Source organism: Micromys minutus, assembly GCF_963924665.1.
Source record: "Micromys minutus genome assembly, chromosome: 28".
In the NCBI taxonomy this organism is placed as follows: domain Eukaryota; kingdom Metazoa; phylum Chordata; class Mammalia; order Rodentia; family Muridae; genus Micromys; species Micromys minutus.
Window position 1 is genome coordinate 39,405,415 of NC_137963.1, and position 22,278 is coordinate 39,427,692.

Here is a 22,278-nt window from a genome sequence, read left to right on the forward strand (position 1 = left end):
AAACCAGGAAATGTAAATGTCAGGAAATAAAATACTTGAACCAAAGTATCTGAGAACGGTAATTATTCACGCAGTCAGGTAGAGCTTCCTCCTGGGCTTCTCCCTCTTCTAGGACAGTGGCCATACTGAAAACTGGGCTCGAGAAGCAGGTGAATAGTTAAGAATCGCTTAGCAATGAAGGCAGCGATTCCACTGATGTGTAAGAAAGAAGACAGAACCACAAGAGCAGCTGGGGACGCACCCCTTGCTCTGTGGAGGACTCACAAACCTAACTCTCCTGATTGTGACCCAGATCACTGGCTTGAGGCTAATGTCCCACTGATGTACATTTGGCAGTGAGACTCACTGGCCTTAGTTAAAAGGTCCCTGAGCCCAGCACAGCCTTTGCTCTTTCTGTCTATAACTCCCAGAGACAGAAAAAGAAACCTGTTCTTCATTGACACTGATACACTTTTAGACCGTGTGAACCTCTCTAATGACACCCACCTGCCTTTGTAGAAGTGACCCTAGGGACCAGCAAACTCAACCCAGAAAGGACCATAGAGCAGATATTTGGTTGCTACAGGTAACATAGTTATGCAATGTGCTCCTGGGTTTTCTTTTTTCAAAAAAAATTTTTTTATTATAAATTGACCATTTATAGTCATAAACTTATGGGGTTCAAAGTGATGTTATTATGATTTATGAATGCAATGTAGGAAAAGTAAATCAAATAAACTAATATCACTCCAAATACTTAATCTTTGTGGTAAGAACATCTGAAATTTACTGTCAGAAATTCTGAAATGTACAACCCTTTAAAACTGTGAGTTTTAAAGTGGAAGAAGCTCATCCCTTTAATCACAGCACTTGGGAGGCAGAGGCAGGTGGATCTCCATGAGTTAGAGGCCAGGCTGGTCTACAGAATAGGATAGACAGGTCTACACAAAGAAACCCTGTCTTGACAAAACCCAAAACAAACAAAAAAGTAAAAATTACTCTTAGTAAAGGCATAGCAAACCCATCAAGGCTTGGAGTATAATTTGCTGGTCCCAGATCTAGAGTGAGTATGCACATGTGTGAACATACATATGTATGTACGGATGAACATATGTATGCATGCATATGCGTATGTAAGTATACACGTATGTTGTCTTAGATCCTAACAGTCTCACTATGTAAGGTGGTACCTAGAAATTCTGCTTGTGCTGGATGTGCTGAGAAACTTTCTTTCTTCCTCCCACATGGCTGACAGCAGATGTTACTGAACTATCATTTTAGAGTTCAGAAGGGGCCTAGACCATCTCTCTAATTCTGCTTAGTAACGCCAACCTGTGCTCCTGCAGGGCCTTTCCCTCCACTTCCAGTTTTCAAGTCCTCAGGGACCTACCTCTCCCTGACTTCCCTGTATGCTGTGGGAAGGGGGTTCAATACAGCAAATTCGGGCCTCCTGAGCAGAGTCAGGACCGATCAAATGTAAGAGCTATCACAAATAGTTCCAGACAGTGCTATAGAAATAGCCCGTGAATGATGTGGAAGTAGCTATGAATCTTTGGAATTTTATCTCCCCAGGTACTGTGTACTGCAAAGAAAGAAATGTCTGACAGCTAAATAGTTAATTCTTATAGTATTAACCATGACTTACTGGATACCCATGCTAGCTGTTGGTCATAAATACATTTCTAATTGTCACAATAACTACGCAGAGTTATTCTAGCCCTACTCTGCAGCTGAGGAAGCCAACACTGGGCTTAAGTTCATCCATGATCAGAGTTGGGCTTGGGGCTCTGGTCTGACTCACTCCAAAGTTCTCTCCTCACCAGGCTAACATGCTGCTCAAATCCTTGGGAGAGAGGAACACTACGAAAATGCCTTCAGACTTCCTTAAAGATTTTGTTGTAGAATAGCAGTAATCTGTTGGTTTGCCTTTCAAATGACTGTTAATGAATAACAAGATATTAAAAATCACAAACATGGAAATTTCCCATGGTAGTGACTGACCTCAAATCAATACGGTTACATTTGAAGTCATATTCCAGAAGACTAAAATGTAAATATAGTCGTGTTTGCCTTGTGGCTAAAGAAGTCTCTCCAAGCGCTTCCTGTCACCTCTGTTACTTTGTAGACACTCTGGGCTGAACTGTATTCATCCCCTACCTTCCCAGCACCCAGAATGTTAGCTGACAATTACATATTCATCCTCTTTCTCAGCCTTGGTCACCTGGCTGGACAGGATGCTGTCCAGGTTAAGTTCTGCGCTCCCACTTCCCTTGCAGCCCAGAGCATGCTTGCGGGAGGAAGCGTGCAGCCTTTGGGGCAGTCTCTGCAGGATGGATGGGATGCATCCTTCCTCTCTTCCTTGCTCTGGTAGGGCAGGGTGATGAGTATGCTACCATTGAGAGCTATAAAGATGGCCCCGAGGAAGCAGCACAGAACGCTGCTGGGGCCAGGACTGGGGTTTTGTAGCTGCTGTGTAGAAGTGAACTCTTGTCAAAGTCTCACAGTTTGGGTTCCTGTTACTAACATCTGTTCTACTTCAGATGTCCAACCACATCTCAAGAATCCAGTCTTTCTGATCGTGTCCACCCTTCTCCATCTTTATTGCCACTGAAGCGTAACCTATAATCATCTCTTGTCTGAATCTTTACAACATCTAGCTTGGAACCTTGAGTCATCCTTTTAAAATGACAGCTATTGCATTACTCTCCTGCTTAAAAACTCTTAACAGAGTGACTGGCTGTATGTCACAGTGACTGAGAGGACTTTGGCAAATGTTTAAGGTGACAGGTATGCCAATTACTCTGACCTGAGCCTTTTATAGTGTGTAAATACAGAGGAATACCACACTGTGCCTTGTAAATTGTACAGTTATGTACATTTAGAGGTTCTTATAAAATCCAAACTTCTCAAGGTATACTTGACCCTTCACAATCTCTTCAGCCTCACCCTTTACCCTGTGGTTTCTACTACCTCTGTGCTATCTAGAAACTGCTCTAGAGTTGTTTAGATAACTCCTACTGCCCTTCACAGTTTCCTATAGCTTTGTTAATTCTTGATTAGCACAACGGTTTGAAGATTAACACAACCCTGGTGGTCATCCTTAAAACAGAAATAAAGCCGTGAGCATCCATACAGCCCTAAGGGCTGGAAGCCATTTGAACAGTGTTCTTTAGGGGTCTCTTCCCTCTTCATCTTTGTCACTACCCAACCTAGCCTGAAGCCTGACACACAGTGGATGCTTAGAACACGTCCTGACCTTATACGTGCCAGGCTGGACCTCTCTAGACTGGAAGGATGTCTTTCTCCAGACTGGACTGCAGCTAGCACAAGTGTAGACTGTTCAGTCTGACTCTCGGGTTCTCCTTGCTGGGGTGTGGAAACGCTGGAGGGAAAACACGTACACCAGCTGACTTCTGGGACCTACTTCCACGACCAGGCCGGGAGCTGCAGTGTGAGACCCAGAACAGCCTGCTCTATGTCTCTGCCTCCTCCTGCCCTCTTCCCATCTCACCCTTTCACCTCGCAGCCTTCAATTCTGCCATTAGCTGTTCGCCTGGGCGCTGAGTAGCAAGGAAGGAATGTTCGTTGAGGAACAATTTGTTTTTTTTCCTTAAAAGGGCAGGGGGAAAGAGGGCAGTCTATAAAGTTACATAAGACCGCTGTCCTTGCTGGGAGCTATTCCAACTCCATCTGGAAGACTCTTCAGACTGTTTCGAATTTTAAGGAAGGGCTGGGCATTTCCTGCTTGGTTAACTATACTGGGGCCATCTCTAGAGGTTCTGGCATGGGGGAACATGACTCTTCACCCCGCTGCCAACCTCAGTCCCACCAGGCCTCATGTGGGGACAGAATATTGCATAATCTGCTTACAGACAAACCTCACCACAAGGACAAGCCCCTTTGCCAAAACAAAGTCCACTAATGTCAGGACTTCAGTGTCCTCTCCAAAAGAGGCGGGATCGTGGGGATCCAACAGCCCTACCCAGCAGCACAGCAACTGGAACCCAGCAAGGACATAACATCCTTCCCATTTCGGAGGATTCAGGCGTGGCTAAACCACCCGCTGTGAATGTGCTGAGCAGCAGGCCTACCTGAAACATGAACATGCAAATTACTCCTGAAACATGAATATGCAAATCACTCCTGAAACATGAATATGCAAATTATCGTTTAGGCCTTGGGAATGTCTGCATTCCAAACAGTTAAGCCTTTAAGAGTCACTGGGAGAGAACTGAGGGAGAGAGAGAGAGGTCTTGCCTGGCATGTATAAGTTTCTGGGTTCAATTCTCAGCCATTAACATGCACAAATATAAAGTAGGCTGGAGAGGTTGCTCAGTGGTTAGATCAGTTGCTATGGAAGACCTGGGTGTGTTCTTAGCACTGACATGACAACTCACAACCATCCACATCTGCAGTTCCAGGGGATTATCTGATGTCCTCTTCTGGCTTCCATTGGCACCATGCCCATTCCATACATACTTACACGATGCACTCATACAATTAACATAAACAAATCTTTAATACACACACACACACACACACACACACACACACACACACCACACATATATGTTAGCTCTGGAGCTGTGGTGGTGACATTTCGGTCCCTAAAGTGCTTGCTGGACAAATACGAGGACCTGAGTTTGATGAAACCCACAGAAAAAGCCAGCCAAGCGAGTGTGCATTTGTGATCCCAGGACTGGGGAGGGGAAACAGATGGCCTAACCTAACGGGTAAGTTCCAGGCCTGTGAGAGACCCTATCTCTCTGAGGAGAGACAACACTCTGTCTCACACACAGACATACACACAAACATACATGCATGCACAGTGGTCTCGTGTGCGCACACTCGCACACTGTCCAGCAGCTAACTAGGATATTTTAAAAATACATCTATTTTGGGGGGCACAGGGGTATGTCATGGGTTGCTTATGGAGGTCAGAGGAGAACTTTCAGGAGTTAAATCTCTCCTTCCAACAAGTGGGTTCTAGGGGGTTCAGTCCCTGGCACCTCACAACTCTTTGGCTTCCATTCTTGGCAGCAAGAGCCTTTACTCACTGAGCATCTGGCCACTCCAGCTGACATCACTTCCTAGCCCCTCCCCCCTTTAAATTTTTGTTTTCCGTGCATTGGTGTTTTGCCTGCATTATGTCTACGTGAGGGTGCTGAAAGCCCCGGAACTAGAGTTATAGACTTTGTGAGCCGCCGTGTGGGTGCATGGGAACTGAACCTGGGTCCTCTGGAAGAGACTCCAATGCTCCTGAACACTGAGCCATCTCTCCAGCCCCAACATATTAAAAAAAAAAAAGAATTATTTATTTAGTATATATAATATGATTACACTGTAGCTATCTTTCTTTCTCTTCCTTCCTTTATTTCCTTTTTTTGTTACTTTTGAGACATGGTTTCTTTCTGTAGCTCTGGCTGTCCTTAAACTCTGTAGACCAGGCTGGCCTCAAACTCAGAGAGATCCACCTGCCTCTACCTCCCCAGCGCTGCAATTAAAGGCCCGTACCTCCACACCTGTTTTTTTTTTTTTTACTTTTTCTTAAGACAGGATGTTGCTATATAGATGAAGCTGAACAAAAACTGTGATCCTCCTGCCTCTGCCTCCTGAGCAGCTGCAATTACAGTTGTGTACCACCATGTCTGGTTTCAGTTCTAAATAAGGGACAATTTCCATAACACTAGGCAAGTGATATGATCATTCTCAGTATCACATTATTTAAATTTGAGATTTATTTATTTATACATTTTTATGTATATGGGTGCTTTACCTACATGTATGTCTGTGTACCACATGAGTGTCTGGTACTTCTAGAGGCCAGGGGAGGGGCATCAGATGCCCTGTAACTGGAGTTACAGGTGACTGTGAGCCACCATGTGGGCGCAGGGAACCAAACCCAGGCCCTCTTTAAGAGCAGCCGGTGCTCTAACCACTCAGCCATCTCTCTCATTTTTACAGTGGAGACACCTTTCTCACAGGTGGAAGAAGAGTTAAGAGACAGCGACTGTATTTAGTGAGGGCTCCGTAAATTACAATATAAGTGAGGAATGTCCTTTGCTCGAATCCAAACCCCCGCTCCTGCCTTTTGATACTAACTTGGAGGGGGACCATGTCGCTATCGTGGCCACTGTTTTCTGCTCAGGAGGTGACTGCGTCACACTCTTTGACCTTTCTTCACAACTCTGTTCTTTGTTCCTCTGTAAATTGTGAAGCGAATCTCTCATGGGAAGTATCCCAAGAGAACACAGAGAAAGAAAGGTACAGTGAATTTGACGCTATCTGAAAATCAAGAACTCTCCATCCAATAAATACTGCTAGGTACATGACCACCTGAACTGCCCACTGTCAGCAGAACACAGTGAGTCCTTCACATGAACCCATGGGCTGGCACACAACCCCTACTATTCTCACAGCACTGCGTTAGAAAGCTCTGGCTTTAGCTCTGGGTGGGGGTGGTGACACATGCCTTAATCTCAGCCTTCACAAGGCAGAGCCAGGTAGAGCTCTGCAAGTTTGAGGCTAGCCTGGTCTAAGTTCTGGGTTGGTCAAGGCTATCATAGCAAGGCTCCTTCTTAGAAGAAGGAGAAGGGGGAGAAAGAAGAAGCATTATTTATCAATGCTTTAATTTAGGACCCTCAAGCCTCAACAATTCTTGCAAAAGATAAAAGTTTATATTCACGTAGAGCAATGATTCTCAACATGTGGGTCAAGACCCCCTTGGGTCCAATGAGCCTTTCACAGGGGTCGCCTAAGGCCATTGGAAAATATAGATATTTACATATGATTGATAACAGTAGCAAAGTTACAGTTATGAAGTTGCAATGAGGATAATGTATGGTTGGGGTCAGCACAGCACGAGGAACTGCATCAAAGCTCTCGGCATGAGGCGACTGCCAACCACATTCAAATATAAACCACGGTGAAGGAACAGGCGCAGAACCTCGTCAGGAAGGAGCACCAGCCGGAGGATGTTTAAGCTGAGGCCTGAAAGGAATTTAAACAGGTAAAGGCTCAGAAGTGAGACTCTAGGCAGAGGAGGAAGAAACGGGTTTGACCATTTAGAAAATGACACTATAAGGGCTTTTCACAGTTCTGCCAAAGACTTTAGGGGAGAATCAGGAACAAGTCTTATAGAAAACTAAGAAGAGAGAGACAGAAAGTACTAAAAATCACACAACAAAGAACACAGTAATAACAAGTGTTCACAGACCTCTGAGTCTCACAGAAAATGCAAAATATTAACTTAATTGGAACTCGTGAAGAAGGTCATTTATAAATGCCGAGGCTTTTGCTTTCCATGCTAGGAAGTTAAAAAGCATTTAAAACTCAGAGATTTGGGTGGCAAAGGACCACCACACCAGCATTTGGGAGGCACTGGTGGGAGGGGCTGGAACTCAAGATCTGATACGCAGTAAATGGTGAGTTCTAAGTGAGCCTGGGCTACAGGCCCTGCTCACAAATAGACGCACGCACGCACGCACGCACGCACGCACGCACGCACGCACGCACGCACGCACGCACGCACGCCATCCTGAGGAGGTGCTGTAATCTCAGGGCCCAGAGGAGGCAGAACTGCCGTGACCCGGGCTAGACAATGAATAAATAAGAGAAGGAAAACATAAATGTATTGTTTAGAAACGGGGACACAGCTAGTGAAACAGCGAGGGGACCTGACCGCGGTGACACACGACCTGGAGTCCACGGGTGATCTTGGAAGAAACAACCAGAGGACAGGAAGTAAGATTTACAGTCCTAGCACTCATGAGGAAGAGGCAGGACATTCCTGATTCTGAGACAGGCTTGGTCAGGCGGCACAGTAGCTGGGGACGGCTGCTTCTCATCAGAACTATTGCTACATGACTTTATAACTACGCTCAATGTTCATTACTATTTATCTGCTGACGCCAACAGGTGGCACCGACTAGGCAGTCTCCATGTTTCTAGGTATCTAATTTCTCATTTGACACTTACTTTCCCTTCCCACTTTGAGACAGAATCTGGTCCTAGAGGCAGAACTGGCCTCTATAGTCCAGATTGGTTTTAAACTCATACTCCTCCAGCCTCAGCCTCTTAAGTGCTGGTGACATGTGCTATCTCCAGCCTTCCATAAACTCTTGATTCAGCCGACTGTCTGGTTTCATTTCCTGCTACTTCTCCGATATTGTTTGTCCCAGTATCTCAGTGAACTCCAGGTTAGCAAACATTGGTGTGGATACTTTCAGCCACACCAATGTTTTCTTCTGAAATACCGATCATTTTCCTGCCTCGGGACTTGCACAAATGTTCCAGGCATTTTTGTATGAGAAAAAAATTGTTAATGTGAATATTTAAAACATTCCTCAATAACTATAATCCAGGCTTGAACTTCAATCATTTAAACATTTAAAAAAAGATTTATTTATTGTATGTGAGCACACTGTTGCTGTTTCAGACACACCAGAAGAGGGCATCAGACCCTATTATAGATGGTTGTGAGCCACCATGTGGTTGCTAGGAATTGAACTCAGGACCTCTGGAAAAGCAGTCAGTGCTCTTAACCACTGAGGCATCTCCCCAGCCCTCATTTAGACACTGAAAACAGTGTTATTTTCTCTGTCTTACCTGCATGTATGTCTGTGTACCATGTGCATGCATGGAATTCATAGGGGCCAGAAAGGAGTGTCAGATTCTATGGAACTGCAGTTACAGATAGCTGTGAGCCACCACATGGTTGTCGGAGGTTGATCCTGGGTACTTGGGGTGAGCAGCCAGTGCTCCTAACCACTGAGCCATTTTTCCAGCCTCTCAATCATTTTAAATAACTAAAATTTAGAATGTCAAAAACCGGGAGAGAGTAAGTTCTTCCTAGGTTTTTGAGAGACCTTGGGTTCAGAGACCCCCACCATTATGGCCAGGCAGAACATACCTTGAATCCCAGCACTTGGGAGGAAGAGGCTCATAGATCTCTGTAAGTTCAAGGCTGGCATGGTCTACACATGAGTTCTAGGCCACCTATGGCTAAATAGTGACTGTGCCTCAAAAATTAAAAAAAAAAATTTTTTATGTGTGTGAACATTTTGTCTGCATGTATATATGTGCACCATGTATGTATGTATGCAGTATACCATGCATATATGAGCACCTCTTCATGGCACCAGGAGGCCAGACAAGGTGTCAGGTCCCCTGGAGCCTAAGGTTACAGGTGGTTGTGAGACGTAACTTAGGCGCTGGCCCTGAACCTGGGTCTTCAAGAGCAGTCAGTGATCTTAGCAGCCGAGCCATCTTCCCACTCTATATATGGATTTTTCCCCCAATTTTTGTTTTAGCTGGGTATGGTGACACACACCTTTGATCCAAGCGCTTGGGAGGAAGGAGAGGTGGACCTCTGCAAGTTTAGGGCTAGTCTGGTCTACAAAGTGAGTTCCAGGTCAGCTAGGGCTACACAGTGAGACCATGTGTCAAAATAAAACAAAGCAAAACAGTAACAGTAAAACCAAACAAGAAAACCCCTTACCTTGATCAGAGATGAGGTCTGCAGGGTTTAGGAGTCAAGATTACAGATAGCAGCACTTCCTAAAGAGTGGTCCATGACCACAGAATCTGCCCTTCCTAAAGAGTGGTCCATGACCACAGGATCTGCCCTTCCTAAAGAGTGGTCCATGAACCCACAGGATCTGCCCTTCGTAAAGAGTGGTCCATGAACTCACAGGATCTGCCCTTTCTAGGGATATTTTTTAAAAATTATTTTAAGCCAGGCAGTGCCCTACCTATGGATTAAAAAAAAAAAAAGATTTAAGTTGGGCAGTGGTGGTTCACACCCAGAACTTTGGAGGCTGAGGCAGGTGGGTCTCTGAGAGTTTGAGGCTAGCCTGGTCTACAGAGTGAGTTCCAGGACATGGTGGGGGGGGGTGTAGGGGGTGGGCACAGAAAAACCTAGTCTTGAAAGACAAACCAAAACAAAAAGCTTTATTTTAACATATATGGGTGTTTTTACATCCATGCACCATGAGCTCTCAATGCCAGCAGAGGCTAGAAGAAAGCGTCAGATCCCCTGGAACTAGAGTTTCAAATGGTTGCTAACCACAAGAACATGGGTGTTGGGAACCACACCGTGCTCTCTGGAAGAGCAGTCAGCACTGTTACCCGCTGCTGAGTCCCTTGCCTAGGAATGCTTCTAGGCAGGTAAGCAAGCATCTGGGCCTTATGCTAGGCTTCCCAACAGGAATTTCAGGAGAGATGCAGGTGAAAAAAAATTTTTTTTTCATCTTAAAATTTGAAAGCACATGCTTAGGTAAAATGAGAGGAAGAAAGCTCTAATCAAATGAGATGGGGTGCAGAGGCCTCCAGTTTTTAGTGATTATATGTACATACATATTTAAGCTGTATATGTAAGTATTTATTCCAAACCCCAAAGTTGTCATGCTGCAAACAAAGTATGACTAGAAAAACATTTTAAACTCTGGCCTAAATAAAACAAGTTGACAAATGAGTTCAGGCCTTTAGTATAAGGAGAAAAAAATCTACCGTTTAGCCAATTCTGGCAGCTCACGAGACATGTTTCTAACTACTGTGGCACCGCTGTCTCTTAACTTCCTGCTAGTTGGGACCGTGACTCAGTGGGAGAAACAGACAGCTTGCCAGAGCCTGGCACTTGCTGCAAACCTAGCAATTTGGGTGGCTGAGGCAAGAAAATCCTGAGTTTGAGGCTAGCCCATGCTACAAGGTGGACCATGTCTCAAAACTAATAGCAACAAATGTCCTAGGACCCTTAGAACAGACGCGGCTCCTAAGACTCCAGCTGTAGTAGCTGTTGGTTTAGTTCTACAGCAAATAAACGTAGCCTTTGGAGCACAGGATACATTGTAGCAAGAGGGCAGGTGGGTCAGACTCTATTTTACCCATTTTGACAACAATTTCACACATTTACATAAGGCACACCCATCACTCTCCCTCCCCCCACCCTCATCTCCTGGGTTGAGAGCATGAGCAGGTGACCAGTTCCCACACCAACATGGCAATTTACAACTCTGATGCCCTCTTTTGGCTTTCAAGGGGTACTTGGAAGGGTACTTCCAAGGAGTACATGGGGCACACACATATACATGTAGGCAAGACATTCATGCATATAAAATAAAAATAATCAAATCTTTAAAATATATAAAAGAAAACAAAAAGCCTTAGCTATTTTGGCATACAAATCCTTCTAAAATATATTACATACTTTTGTTCTATTTAGACTACATAGGTTATAATGTAAGTTTTCTTTGACAATTCTTTTTTTTAAAGATTTGTTTATTTATTATATATAAGTACACTGTAGTTGTCTTCAGACAACCCAGAAGAGGGCATCAGATCTCATTATAGATGGTTATGAGCCACCATGTGGTTGCTGGGATTTGAACTTAGGACCTCTGGAAGAGCGGAAAGTGCTCTTAACCACTGAGCCATCTCCCGACAATTCTGTTTTTTACAAATTAAAAAACTACATGTCTGTAAGTAAGGGTGTCTGTGTGTATGTGCACACATATGTGCAGGTGTTCACTGAGGCCCAAAAAAGAACATTAGATCTCTTGGAGCTTCAGTGACAGGAACTGAATTCCTCAGACAGGGCACCAAGTGCTCTTAATAGCTGGGCCACCCTTCCAGTCCCATAATTCTCTACTGCTAATTAATGGACCAGTTTTTTTCTAGGTGTCAACTGAGGACTCAAATACCAAATCATCAAATCCTTAAGGATTGTAGAAGTAACTACATTTTACATTTTTTACATTGTTTTTACACTGTTGCCAGCTCTATGCAACAGTTACCAGGAGGCCTAGCCTAAGAAGTGAGGCCAATGAATAAGGAGATGACATCCGAATTAAGAAGTAAGTAAAAGTATCTTTATCCCCAGATGAAATGATCCCACAATCAGAAAAACCCCAAAGTTCCCCAAAAAGCAGTTAGAACAAATTCTGTAAAGTTGCAGGACACAAAATTAACATGGAGAAATCACTTGTGTTTCTACATACTAACCAAAAAAAAATGGAAATTAAGAAAATGATTCTGTATATAGTAACATTAAAAAACAAACAAAAACATAAATAAACAAACAAACAAATAAATTTAGCCAAAAGAAATAAAAGACCTAAACCTGTAAAAGCCAGCCTGGGCTAAATAAACCCTGTCTGAAAAACAAACACCCAAAAGACACCCCCCCAAAAAAAAACCCCAACTATCAAAAACCAGCTTATGGAAGGAGAGAAAACAGTCACAAAGCACTTATCTGATTGGCAGGTTAATGTTTAAATACATAAGGAACTCAGTAGTTTGGCCATAGAAAACAACCCAGTACAAAACGGGACTCCGACTTAACTAGACATCTCTCCAAGTCAACGCACAAAACCACGTCCTACCACTCAGCATCGGTATAAATCCCCATGGAAGGAGCCCGGGAGGAAGGGGCTAGTTCAAACCATTCACAGCGGCAGATGCACACAATGCTGTAATAAAGCAATGGCAGCCACCCGAGAAGCTGAGGCAGGAGGATCACTAGCTCCAGGCCTGCTCTGACTACATCCCAAGGCCAATTCTAGTAAGCCTGTCTCAGTGGGGAGCAAAGAACCCTTCACTGCAGTTCCTGAGGCTTTGGATTTGATCCTAGGCATAAGACAGTAACAGACAAGACCTGGCATTGTGAGACAGAGACCTACAATGATATTACTTTATACTCCTAAGGACAGCTACTTAAAACCTATAGGATCACACTTGTTGGCAAGGATCTGGAGAAAGTGGACTCCTAGCACACTGAAGGGAGTGAGGAAGGGTACAGGGTTTGAGAAACTATGCTGGTTCTTGTAATAACAAAAACTCACACAATATATATAGCCCAGCGACTTATTTCTTGGTATACAACACAAGACTTAAGAGGTCTCAAGCACATCTGCACACGGGCATTCATCCCAGCATTATTCAGAACCGATAAAGGTGAAAAGCAACCCAAGTATACACCAACAGACAGACAAATGGAGTGTAGCATCCGAGTGTGTGCACGCACGCTCGCATGCACGCATGCACACACACTCGCGCACACACACAGTGTTATTCAGCCTTAACTGTGAGGAAATTTCTGATATGAGCTATAACATGGATAAACTTGGAAATATTATGTTCAGTAAAAGAATCTAGTTTCAAAGGGATAAATAAGATTCCACTTCTGTGGGGCACCCACATAAATCCAGAGGTATAAATGGGATGCTGAGCCCAGGAGATGAGACGTGGGGGAGTGAGGAGTCAGTCTCATTGGTGCAGAGTCAGTTTAGAAGATGGAAAAAAAAGGGTTAAAGGGATAACTCAGTGATTAAGAGCACTGGCTGCTCTTCTAGAGGACCTCGGTTCAATTCCCAGCTCCTACATGCTGGCTCACAACCATCTGTAACTCCAGACCCAGGGGGATTAGACACCCTCTTCTGGCCTACAAGGGCTCCCAGAATACATTCGGTGCACAGACATGTGTAGGCAAAAACCCATACACATAAAAATTTGTTTATAACAAATAAAAATGTAAAAAGATGAAAGTTCTAAGAACAGATAAAGACGGCTGAGCAACAGGAAGTTTTACCATAACAAAGAGGAGAGTGATTTTGGTTCACCAGGGAATGCATTGTCTGTTACACTCTGGTTAGGATCCCACACCTATCACTCTGCCGGAACGCCCTGAGCCAGCGCCTTAGAGCATTAATACCCAAAAGATGCTCCAGTGTAAGACAGACTCAGTAGACAGGAAGAACAATACTGCAAACCACTGTTGGCATGGGCACCTTCTGAGCAGTCTGAGCATTTCCCAGAGCCCGTCCTTAGCCTAGCGCGTACCGAATGACCTCTTGGTCAAGTGACTTTTTGCAGAATGCATAGTCATTGTGCATGAGTAACAGGAAGACAGGAAGAAGAGGGTGAGTTATTGTCCTAAATTTGCAAGCAAGCCCTGAGAGGAAAATAGAACACATAGGCCTCCCTGCAAACTATGGTTGCCAGCTTTAGCAAGTAAAATTATAGGGCTCTGTTGTTTATCAGAAATTCAAATTTAACTGGGCAACAATTTTATCTGGCAGTGCTCTGACATTTTGGGATTGAGGAGAAAAATCAATAATCTAAACTGTTCTGATCTGGGGTTACTGAGGTCCCCACAGAACCAAGGCCAGAAAAGGTAGAAAGTTCTGTTTAAAAAAAAATACTGATTACACAAAAGTAAAACAAAAAGTCATATCGCTTAATTTTGCTCATGAGCCCCTCCCTACGCTGAGTTTCTGTGATCTACAGTTTGATTTTACAAAGACACATCAAAGGCTGAGACAATCAAAGCAGACACAGACAAGAAAAAACAAACAAAAAAACTCCAAGGTAGGCTTACCTTCAAACAGTGAAGGTCAAATTGGGTGTGGTGACCCACACCTTTAATTTCATTACCTGAGGCAGAGGCAGGAGGATGTCTCTGAGTTCAAGGTTTGCCAGAGCTACAAAGTTAGACAGCACAAAACAAAATAAGCCCACCAAACAACCAACAACAACCACCAAAGTGCCGTCCAACATCATATAGAGAAAACAGAAAAGCATCAAGGAACACAGTTTTAAGTGCCCAAAGCCAAGCAGCAGGAAGGGGTACTGGATATAGTGCTTAGAGGGCTTCCTCCCCTGAAGCCACACTACTGCTTGTCTACAGGGCCCCGGAAGGGACGCGTTGGAATGTTACCATCAGACACAGTTTCCGAGCTCATGAACGGCCACCATTTCTCAGCTCTACTGCCTCGCCCAGCAACACCGCCCGCTTTCCTTTAAGTCTGGGCCCAAAACAGATCCCCGAACCCGAACCCTAACCAAGGTTTTTCACTCCTTCAACCTGCCTGAAGCCCCAGCTACAGAGTCAGACTCTAGGCTGGCTCTAGAATTTGGCCCCAGGGCGAGCGTCTAGTCTCCAAGGAGGAGGAGCTGTAACCCTGGCAAAGCTCTTTCAGGATTATCTGGGTAACCTCTAAGGAACTATCCAACAAGAATCTCTGCAGCCCTAAGACTGCCTTCAAAACAAAAACATGAACAGCAGATACATAGACGTCCTAGTACAAATGAATCTGGAAGAACAAATGATGTGTGTTCCTAGGCCGAAAGACTGAACTAATCCCTCTTCCTGATTTATGTAACTAGACACACCTATCCTGCCCTGCAGCCCCTGCATTGGACTCATTCATTCATTCATTCATTCATTCATCTGCCCGTAAAGTATTTAGTTCATGCTACTATGTGCCAGACACTGTGCTAGGGACTGGGGAAACAGGCCCTCTCCGTGTCTGCAGGGCCACCTTGGGAATCCACAGCTAGTCTATAACAACTGGATCACCTTGTCCATTGGCAGGTGAGGGTAGTAATGGGGCAATGGAGAAGAAAAGGTTTCCCCCAGATAAAAGTAGGTGAGAACGAGGGAGGAATGATGCTGGCGCTAGGCAAGGACCAACTTGGGAACCAGGATTCAAAGGCACGGAGGGCGCAGAGGACCCATTGAGGTCACTGCGGGAGATGACAGGCAGCTGTGCTCCCACCGTAAGGACACAGATGTGGGTTCCGCGATGGCTGGCACGAGCCGGTCTGGGCGTCTCGGGGGTAAGGGGGTCAGTTTGAGGAGACGGTTGGGGGTGGACTTGGGATGGTGCCCGAAGGGCTGGCTGGTGCTGGGTTTCTGGAAGGTTCCTTGGACCTCCCAACAGCAGGGTCTGCAGCAGAGCCAGGGATCAGAGGGTGCAGAAGGGAGGCGCAAGGGCGGGGCGGGCAGGCAGGCAGGGCGCCCGGCGATGGTCAGGGTGGGTTGGCAGGCCGAGGCCCGGTCCCGAGGGACCCCTCGCAATGGGGAGGCAGTGGGTGTCCAGGGTCCCGGTTCGCCTCGGGAGAGACGCGCCTACCTTGCTTCTCGCCTCGGCCGCGGCTCCCGGCGCAGGCGGCGTTGTCTCGCGCCTCCCGGCGCCTGCAGGGGTCGCGTGGCAGCCCACGCCGGCGCTGCCCTGCGCTCCCCTCGGCTGCGCGCGTTGGTAACGCCCGGCGCCCCCTGCAGGCGTGGTGCCGATGGTCCGCTCTGGGCAGCCCTCGCGCGGCCCCTCCGCGAGGCGCGTTGGTTCGGCCCGCCAAGCCCGCGGGCGCGCCCACCTCCCCGGCTGCGGCGCTGCGCACTGCGCGAGTCACGCGCACAGCTTTGCCCGGAGCCAGCGGGCGGCGAGTGGCGCCGCCCTGCGCTCGAGCTGGGGGAGCCGAGTGCGCAGACCCGGGGAGCAAGTGCGTGTGGCCCCCCGAGCCACGCCGTGGATTTCAGGAGGACGTCGTGAAGAAATGCTTTAAAAAATGTTAAAAAAAAAAAAAAAAAAAAAAAACAAGGACAAAAGGCGAAAGCCTGGCCTCCCTTGAGACCAGTGGACTCGGCCACTGGGGTGTGGTGTGGGGCAGGATGGCTCTCCGGCTTTGGTATTTTCAAAAAGGACCTCATGCACAGTCGGTGAAATCTGGCACCCACACTCCTGCTGCCTCGGAGGGCGGCGCGTGCCGTGCTGGGTACATGAAGGATACCGGTGCCTCCTTGATGCTTCTGGTGGAGCGGGCAGGGACAGTCATTCTGAGGGAGTTATCGGAAGCCCACTGAGCAGCAGCCATTCTAGAAACCGCAAGCTTCTGAGAACCCCGACCTTTAGGAATCGCAGCCTTAATAGGCCAGCCAAGGAAGCAGGTTAAAGTCACACTGCCTTGCAGTCACAGAAATGCTGGGAATTGAGTCTTAAAGAATGAGTGAGAGGTGAACATGCGTTGGGCACAGTGTCACATGTCTCTGTGAGTTTGAGGTGTTAGGCTGGACCCTCTGCTCATCCCCTACACAAGCTGGGCACCCCCGACTCTTTCTCCAACCCTGCCCTCCCTCTACTTGGAGAAAACTCCGGGCTAATATGTCATCTCTGTTTCCCGCAACCCACGCAAGAGCGCCCACCCAGGGGCTCGGTGTTTGCCGTGTTCGGACACTCTTCGCCTAAGCTCTGTGAAACCCCCTTGCTTTAGCCTGCATGTGTGACTTCACTGAGCTCCGTCTGTGAGGTCCGTAGACACACTTGAGAACTGCCTCCTAAAAAACCCGCCTTTGTCTAATTTTAATCTGGTCTAATCTGGCCTATATCCGAGTAACAGAGAGGTGGGGGCGGGGAGAGGGAGGGAGAGAGAATATATCTACCAGTAAGCCTGTTGTATGCGGTGGGTTCCAGTCAGATAGAAGCTACAGACATAGTGTCTCAAAAAGCAAACAAGCAGAAAGCAAAAACAGCTGTAGAAGGAAGGAACCAGCAGGTGTGAAAAGGCAAAGGGGTGAACAGCTGATAACACTGAGGGGTGAGAAATGGTAGAACCCTGGAAGGGACCGCTGGGCAGGCTCGGACGATAGAGACAATGAACTGCTGTCTTGCTTTGTGTTTTCTGAGACAAGGTCTCACTGTGCAGCTCTGACTGGCCTGGATAAGGAGACTAGGCTGGCCTCTCCAGTGCTGGGATAAAATAGTGCCACAACCCCCTGTCCCAAAGTCACTGTGATGACTTTGCACGAGGGTGAAGTGGAGAGGGGTAGCTCTTCCAAAAGGGGGAGGCAAGAGGAGGCACCTGGGGCCTGAAGGAGCCAGAAATAGGCATCAGATCCCCAAGCACAGGTTGTGAGATACCTCGTGGGTGCCAGGATTCGAATCCAGGTCTTTCTGCATGCACATGTTCACAGACACAGGTGTAGGCAAAAACCCATAGAAATAAAAATTTTAAAGCAATTAAAAATAAAAATAAGTGGTCATGTACTTTCAAGAATTGAGGCCTCCATTCTCTCTCTTTTCTTCTTTCTTTAAATTTATTTAATGCATATGAGCACACTGTAGCTGTCCTCAGACACACCAGAAGAAGCATCAAATCCTATTACAGATGGTTGTGAGCAACCATGTGGTTGCTGGGAATTGAACTCAGGACCTCTGGAAGAGCAGTCAGTGCTCTAACCACTGAGCCATCTCTCCAGCCCACATTTTTCTCTCATACATTATATCTGACCACAGCTGGCCTCCCTCCGTTCTTTCCAGACCCTCTCCCCACACCTCTCAGATCTGTTTTTCTTCTTTTCCTTCCTTCCATCCATCCATCCATCTATCCAAACAAACAAAAACCCAAACAGCATCAACAACAAAAAATCCCCCCTAAACAAAACTCCCAAACAAAACAACAAAAGAGCAGAACTTCCAGGGACATCAACCAACGTGGTGTGGCTTCAGTAAGACCAGGTGCAAACCCTCGTATCAAGGCCGGACAAGGCCATGTGAGGGCGTTCTGAGTTGGGTTCCCTGGAGACAAGCTTGTCTGAGTAAACTGGGAACGTTCTCCTCTGCTGTGGCTAGTCAGAACATGGAAACCGCTTCAGTTTACGCATGCTAGGCTCCTACTGCGAACAGCCCCTCAGAAACTTGGAAAGGTCATGGGACCAGAGCACTCTGTACCCTTCTCTTCAAAACCTTACTCAACACGGACATGGACCAATAAATAGGGGACACTTCCCTAGCCTCTGAAGTCCTAACATCAAGTATTTTAGGATACTTACAAAGTGGTTTGGGGGATACACAGCATTTAGGATCCTGGGAGGGATCCTAGACTATTTCCCCCCATTTAATCAGTAAGTTCTGCAGGTTATATACCTTAAAGTTAAACCAGACTCAGGTTCTCTTGAAGTCGGTGCTCTGACCCGATCTGTCCAGACCTTACATGGCTTTCATCTTGTTACTCACTGACTGGGTTTCTCAGAGTTCCAAATCTAATTACCAGGGACAGAAGCCACAGTGAATTACATATCCATCCCGGCCAGGTATGGCTGTAGGCGGTAGAGTCAGGCGGTACAAAGACAACCAAACAGGCCTTCCTACTCACTGGGAACTGTGTGGGAAGGCTAGGAGTCAGTGTAATCAATACTCTTTATTACCAGAGAGACAGGGATTGAACAAATCAGCGATATTGATAAATTGTTACCTATATTTTCCATAGCTAATCCTCAAAGGTCTTTGGCTCTGTTTAAAATATATCCTCTATTTATGAGGGCTGAAGAGACGGCTCAGATGTCAAGAACACTCTTCCAGAGAACTGGGTTTGAGACCCACAGGCAGCTCATGTACCTCTGTCATTCCTCTCCTCCCCTGAGGACCCAGCATCGCCTTCAGCCTCCATGGGTACCAGACACACAGTGTGCAAACATGTAGACAGAACACCCATAAACATAAAATTATAAAATTGAAATAAATCCTTTAGCTATTGATTTCCCACCATGGCTATGGCCTTAGCTCACGCCATTCCTGTACCATACAAAGACAACCATAATTGCCTCACAGTGTACCTGATGTCACCTTTGTACCCTGTGTTCCCAGTGTTCCAACCCCATCTAACCACCCAGCCCTTTGCTGTGTTAACAGCTATACTAGGGTCGTTACACTACCTAGTTATTCTGCACAGAATGCCTTTCCATAGTTTTTGTTTGTTTTGTTGAGACAGAGTCGCACTCTCTCGCCCTGGCTGGCCTGGGACTTGCTATGTCAGGCTGGCCTTGAATTTACGGAAATCTGTCAGCCTCTGCTTCCTGAGTGCTGGGGTTCAAAGCATGCACCACCAATTCCAGCTCCTTTCCATAGATTTGAAAAGCCGTGTGTGTGTGTGTGTGTGTGTGTGTGTGTGTGTGTGTGTGTGTGTGAGAGAGAGAGAGAGAGAGAGAGAGAGAGAGAGAGAGAGGCATGCCATGGCTGAAGACGGCTTACAGAAGCAGTTCTGACTTCCAGCTTTCTAAGGATTCCAGGGTTTGAATGAACTCAGTAGGAAGACTTGCTCGGCAAGCCTCCTTACCCTCCATCGGATCCTGTCACCGTCTCAGGACACCCTTCTTGGACCACTAAACATAAAGGGGCAGTTTATCACCCCATAGCCTCTCGTTATCAAGAGTGGCAGCTGTGGGGCTGGAGAGAATTGATTGCTCTTCCAGAGTCTGGGTTTTGTTCCCAGCACACACATGGCTGCTCACAACTGTCTAGAACTCCAGTCCTCTTCTGGCTTCCACAGACACTGTATATGTGGTGCACAGACACACAAAATCAGAGCAGCACCTATCTGCTGAACTTTGAATAACGGTATGTCCCCCAGAATTCATTACTCTCCATTATGAGGTATTAGGAGATAGACCTATATGGTTAGGGCTCTGCCCTCAGAAGTGGATTTTAATAATTAATGGGTTAATAATTTATCTCAAAAATGGATTCCCTATGAAAGCTAGTTTGGCTAGGTCGCTGGAACACTCCCTGGCCCTGCTGTATACTGTTTTGGCTTCTATTAACAGGAAAAGCCATTACTAGATGTGGCCTCTCAGTCTTTGGCCACAACTGTTCGGCAGAATAAGGCCCCCCCATATTTTTTACATTGTGTGTGTCCTATGCTAATTTCAAACTAAGCTTTGTTTAAAACAAATGGAAACGTACTCGGTTTGGGCTATTACAGTGTCAGCAGCAGAACCCAGACGTGGGATGATGTTTACATGTCCTCGTCCACTACAGACATGCTCCCTGGTGACAGACATCCTGCTCCTCCCTTCACTGTGTCTGCAGAGTCTCAGCCAGCACTCAGATCTTGGTGCTCCCACATTTATAGGTCTAACTAGCAAACTATAAGAGAGTGACTATGTAACTAGAACCTTCAGAGAACAGAGTTTCTGAAGTGAGGGATAACTATAAAACCATTTGATGACTAAATATAGGATCACAGGCCTATAGGATCACAGGCCTACAATTCCAGTACTTGAGCCATTGCAGTAGAAGGTTTACGAGAAGCTGGTAGGACTCCATCTCGAAAAAATTGAAAAGATGTTTGTCTCTGACTATATCTTTGGCTCTGAATTCCACGAATGACCTGGTGTATGCTGTCACAAAGTGCTTCTAGACCCCAGCAAGTATCTACACTTAGCTTTTCCTCAGGGATGGAGAGATTGCCATGACAGGGAAGAAGAAAGACCAGACCTTAAGGCCCGCTGACATGTGAGCAGATGTGGCCACTTTCCCGGTTGTGTTTGGGGTAACAGAGATGAAATATAGATTCTAGAAGATGTTAACTCAGGAGCAGCTCAGGAGGACCAGAGGGAAGTGTTTTCGAGCAGTGGGAAGGATTAGAAATGCTAGTCATTAAGCTAGTTGCAACATATTAAAATGAACTGGTGTGTGTGTGTGTGTGTGTGTGTGTGTGTGTGTGTGTGTGTGTGTGTTTGGGTGGCTGTGCATGTGACCTGTTGGGAGTACAGAGCAGTCACACTTCCTGCTCTGGCACAGGGAAGATTACTAATCTATTTTGCTTTCTAAAAGACTTTCTAGTAATAAGTAGGTTGTCCATATTTTGTGCTCCCTGCTCATATCTATCGATTGTATCTACACTCTTCCCAAATATCTCCTCATATCTTTCTCAACCTGGACTGAACTGAGGACTAATTTAAAGCCCACTAATTGTTCCCCCCCAAAGATGTGACATCTCTGTCCCTTCCTCAAAGTACTCAGGGCAGTGATGAGTCACAAACTTTTTTGCCCACACACTCCTGAATGTGGCACTTGACATCTGGCTCTTCTTTAGAGACTAAGGCTTGAAGAGCTAAGATGCATATGAAGTACCAAAAGGGGGTGCTGACCGCTCAGGAGCTCTGAGGATAACACTGGTCCAAACTCTACTTTTACAGATGCTCATGTGGGAGGTCGTGAGTGACCACGTGCCACCAAAAAATGACTGGAAACTGCCTATAGGATGAGTTTCATTTTGGAAGGAAAATGCACGAATCAAGTTTAAGAAAAGTAAGCAATGAAAAACATGAAGTGTTTGGCTTCTGTAGGATGGTGAGAATCAAGCAGTACATAAAACAACCCTCTACAAAACCAGCATGCAGTTCTTTCCCCTGGGAGGTCTTTCATGGCCTAGGTAAAAAGCCTGAGAAGCAAGCCATCATTAAAATAGGTCTATAAGCGATCAGTTTAACGTGTGGGAAAGTTTCTTCAACGTAAGGATCAGCCCAAAGAATAGGAGATTGTGCTGACAGTGAAGGTAACAAGATTGACCCAAACAGAGCAGGTAAGTATTAGCTAGACAAAGGATGGGCTTGTGGTGGTTTCTCCTACTCATGTGAGAGCTTCAACCTGTGAGTTCAAAGCTGTCCTGAGCTATAGATTTGGTTCCAAGTCGGCTTGGGCTAGAACGAGATCCTACCCCAAACAAACAAACAAACAGAAATAG

The 22,278-nt window shown here is 46.1% G+C and overlaps 1 protein-coding gene across 2 annotated transcripts in view; it reads right to left on the reverse strand.

Annotated features, from left to right (window-relative positions):
- The window catches only part of RUSC2 (RUN and SH3 domain containing 2), a 42,416-nt gene extending 26,411 nt beyond the window's left edge, over positions 1 to 16,005 (reverse strand). Inside the window, exon 1 of one of the 2 annotated variants that reach the window (XM_080940148.1) lies at positions 15,891 to 16,005. The gene's annotated coding sequence lies outside the window, so the exon portion shown is untranslated. Of the gene's footprint in view, positions 1 to 14,353; positions 14,453 to 15,890 lie in introns of those variants that run through there. The other variant, XM_080940149.1, reaches the window with a different exon arrangement.
- Between the last annotated feature and the right edge of the window lie 6,273 nt (positions 16,006 to 22,278).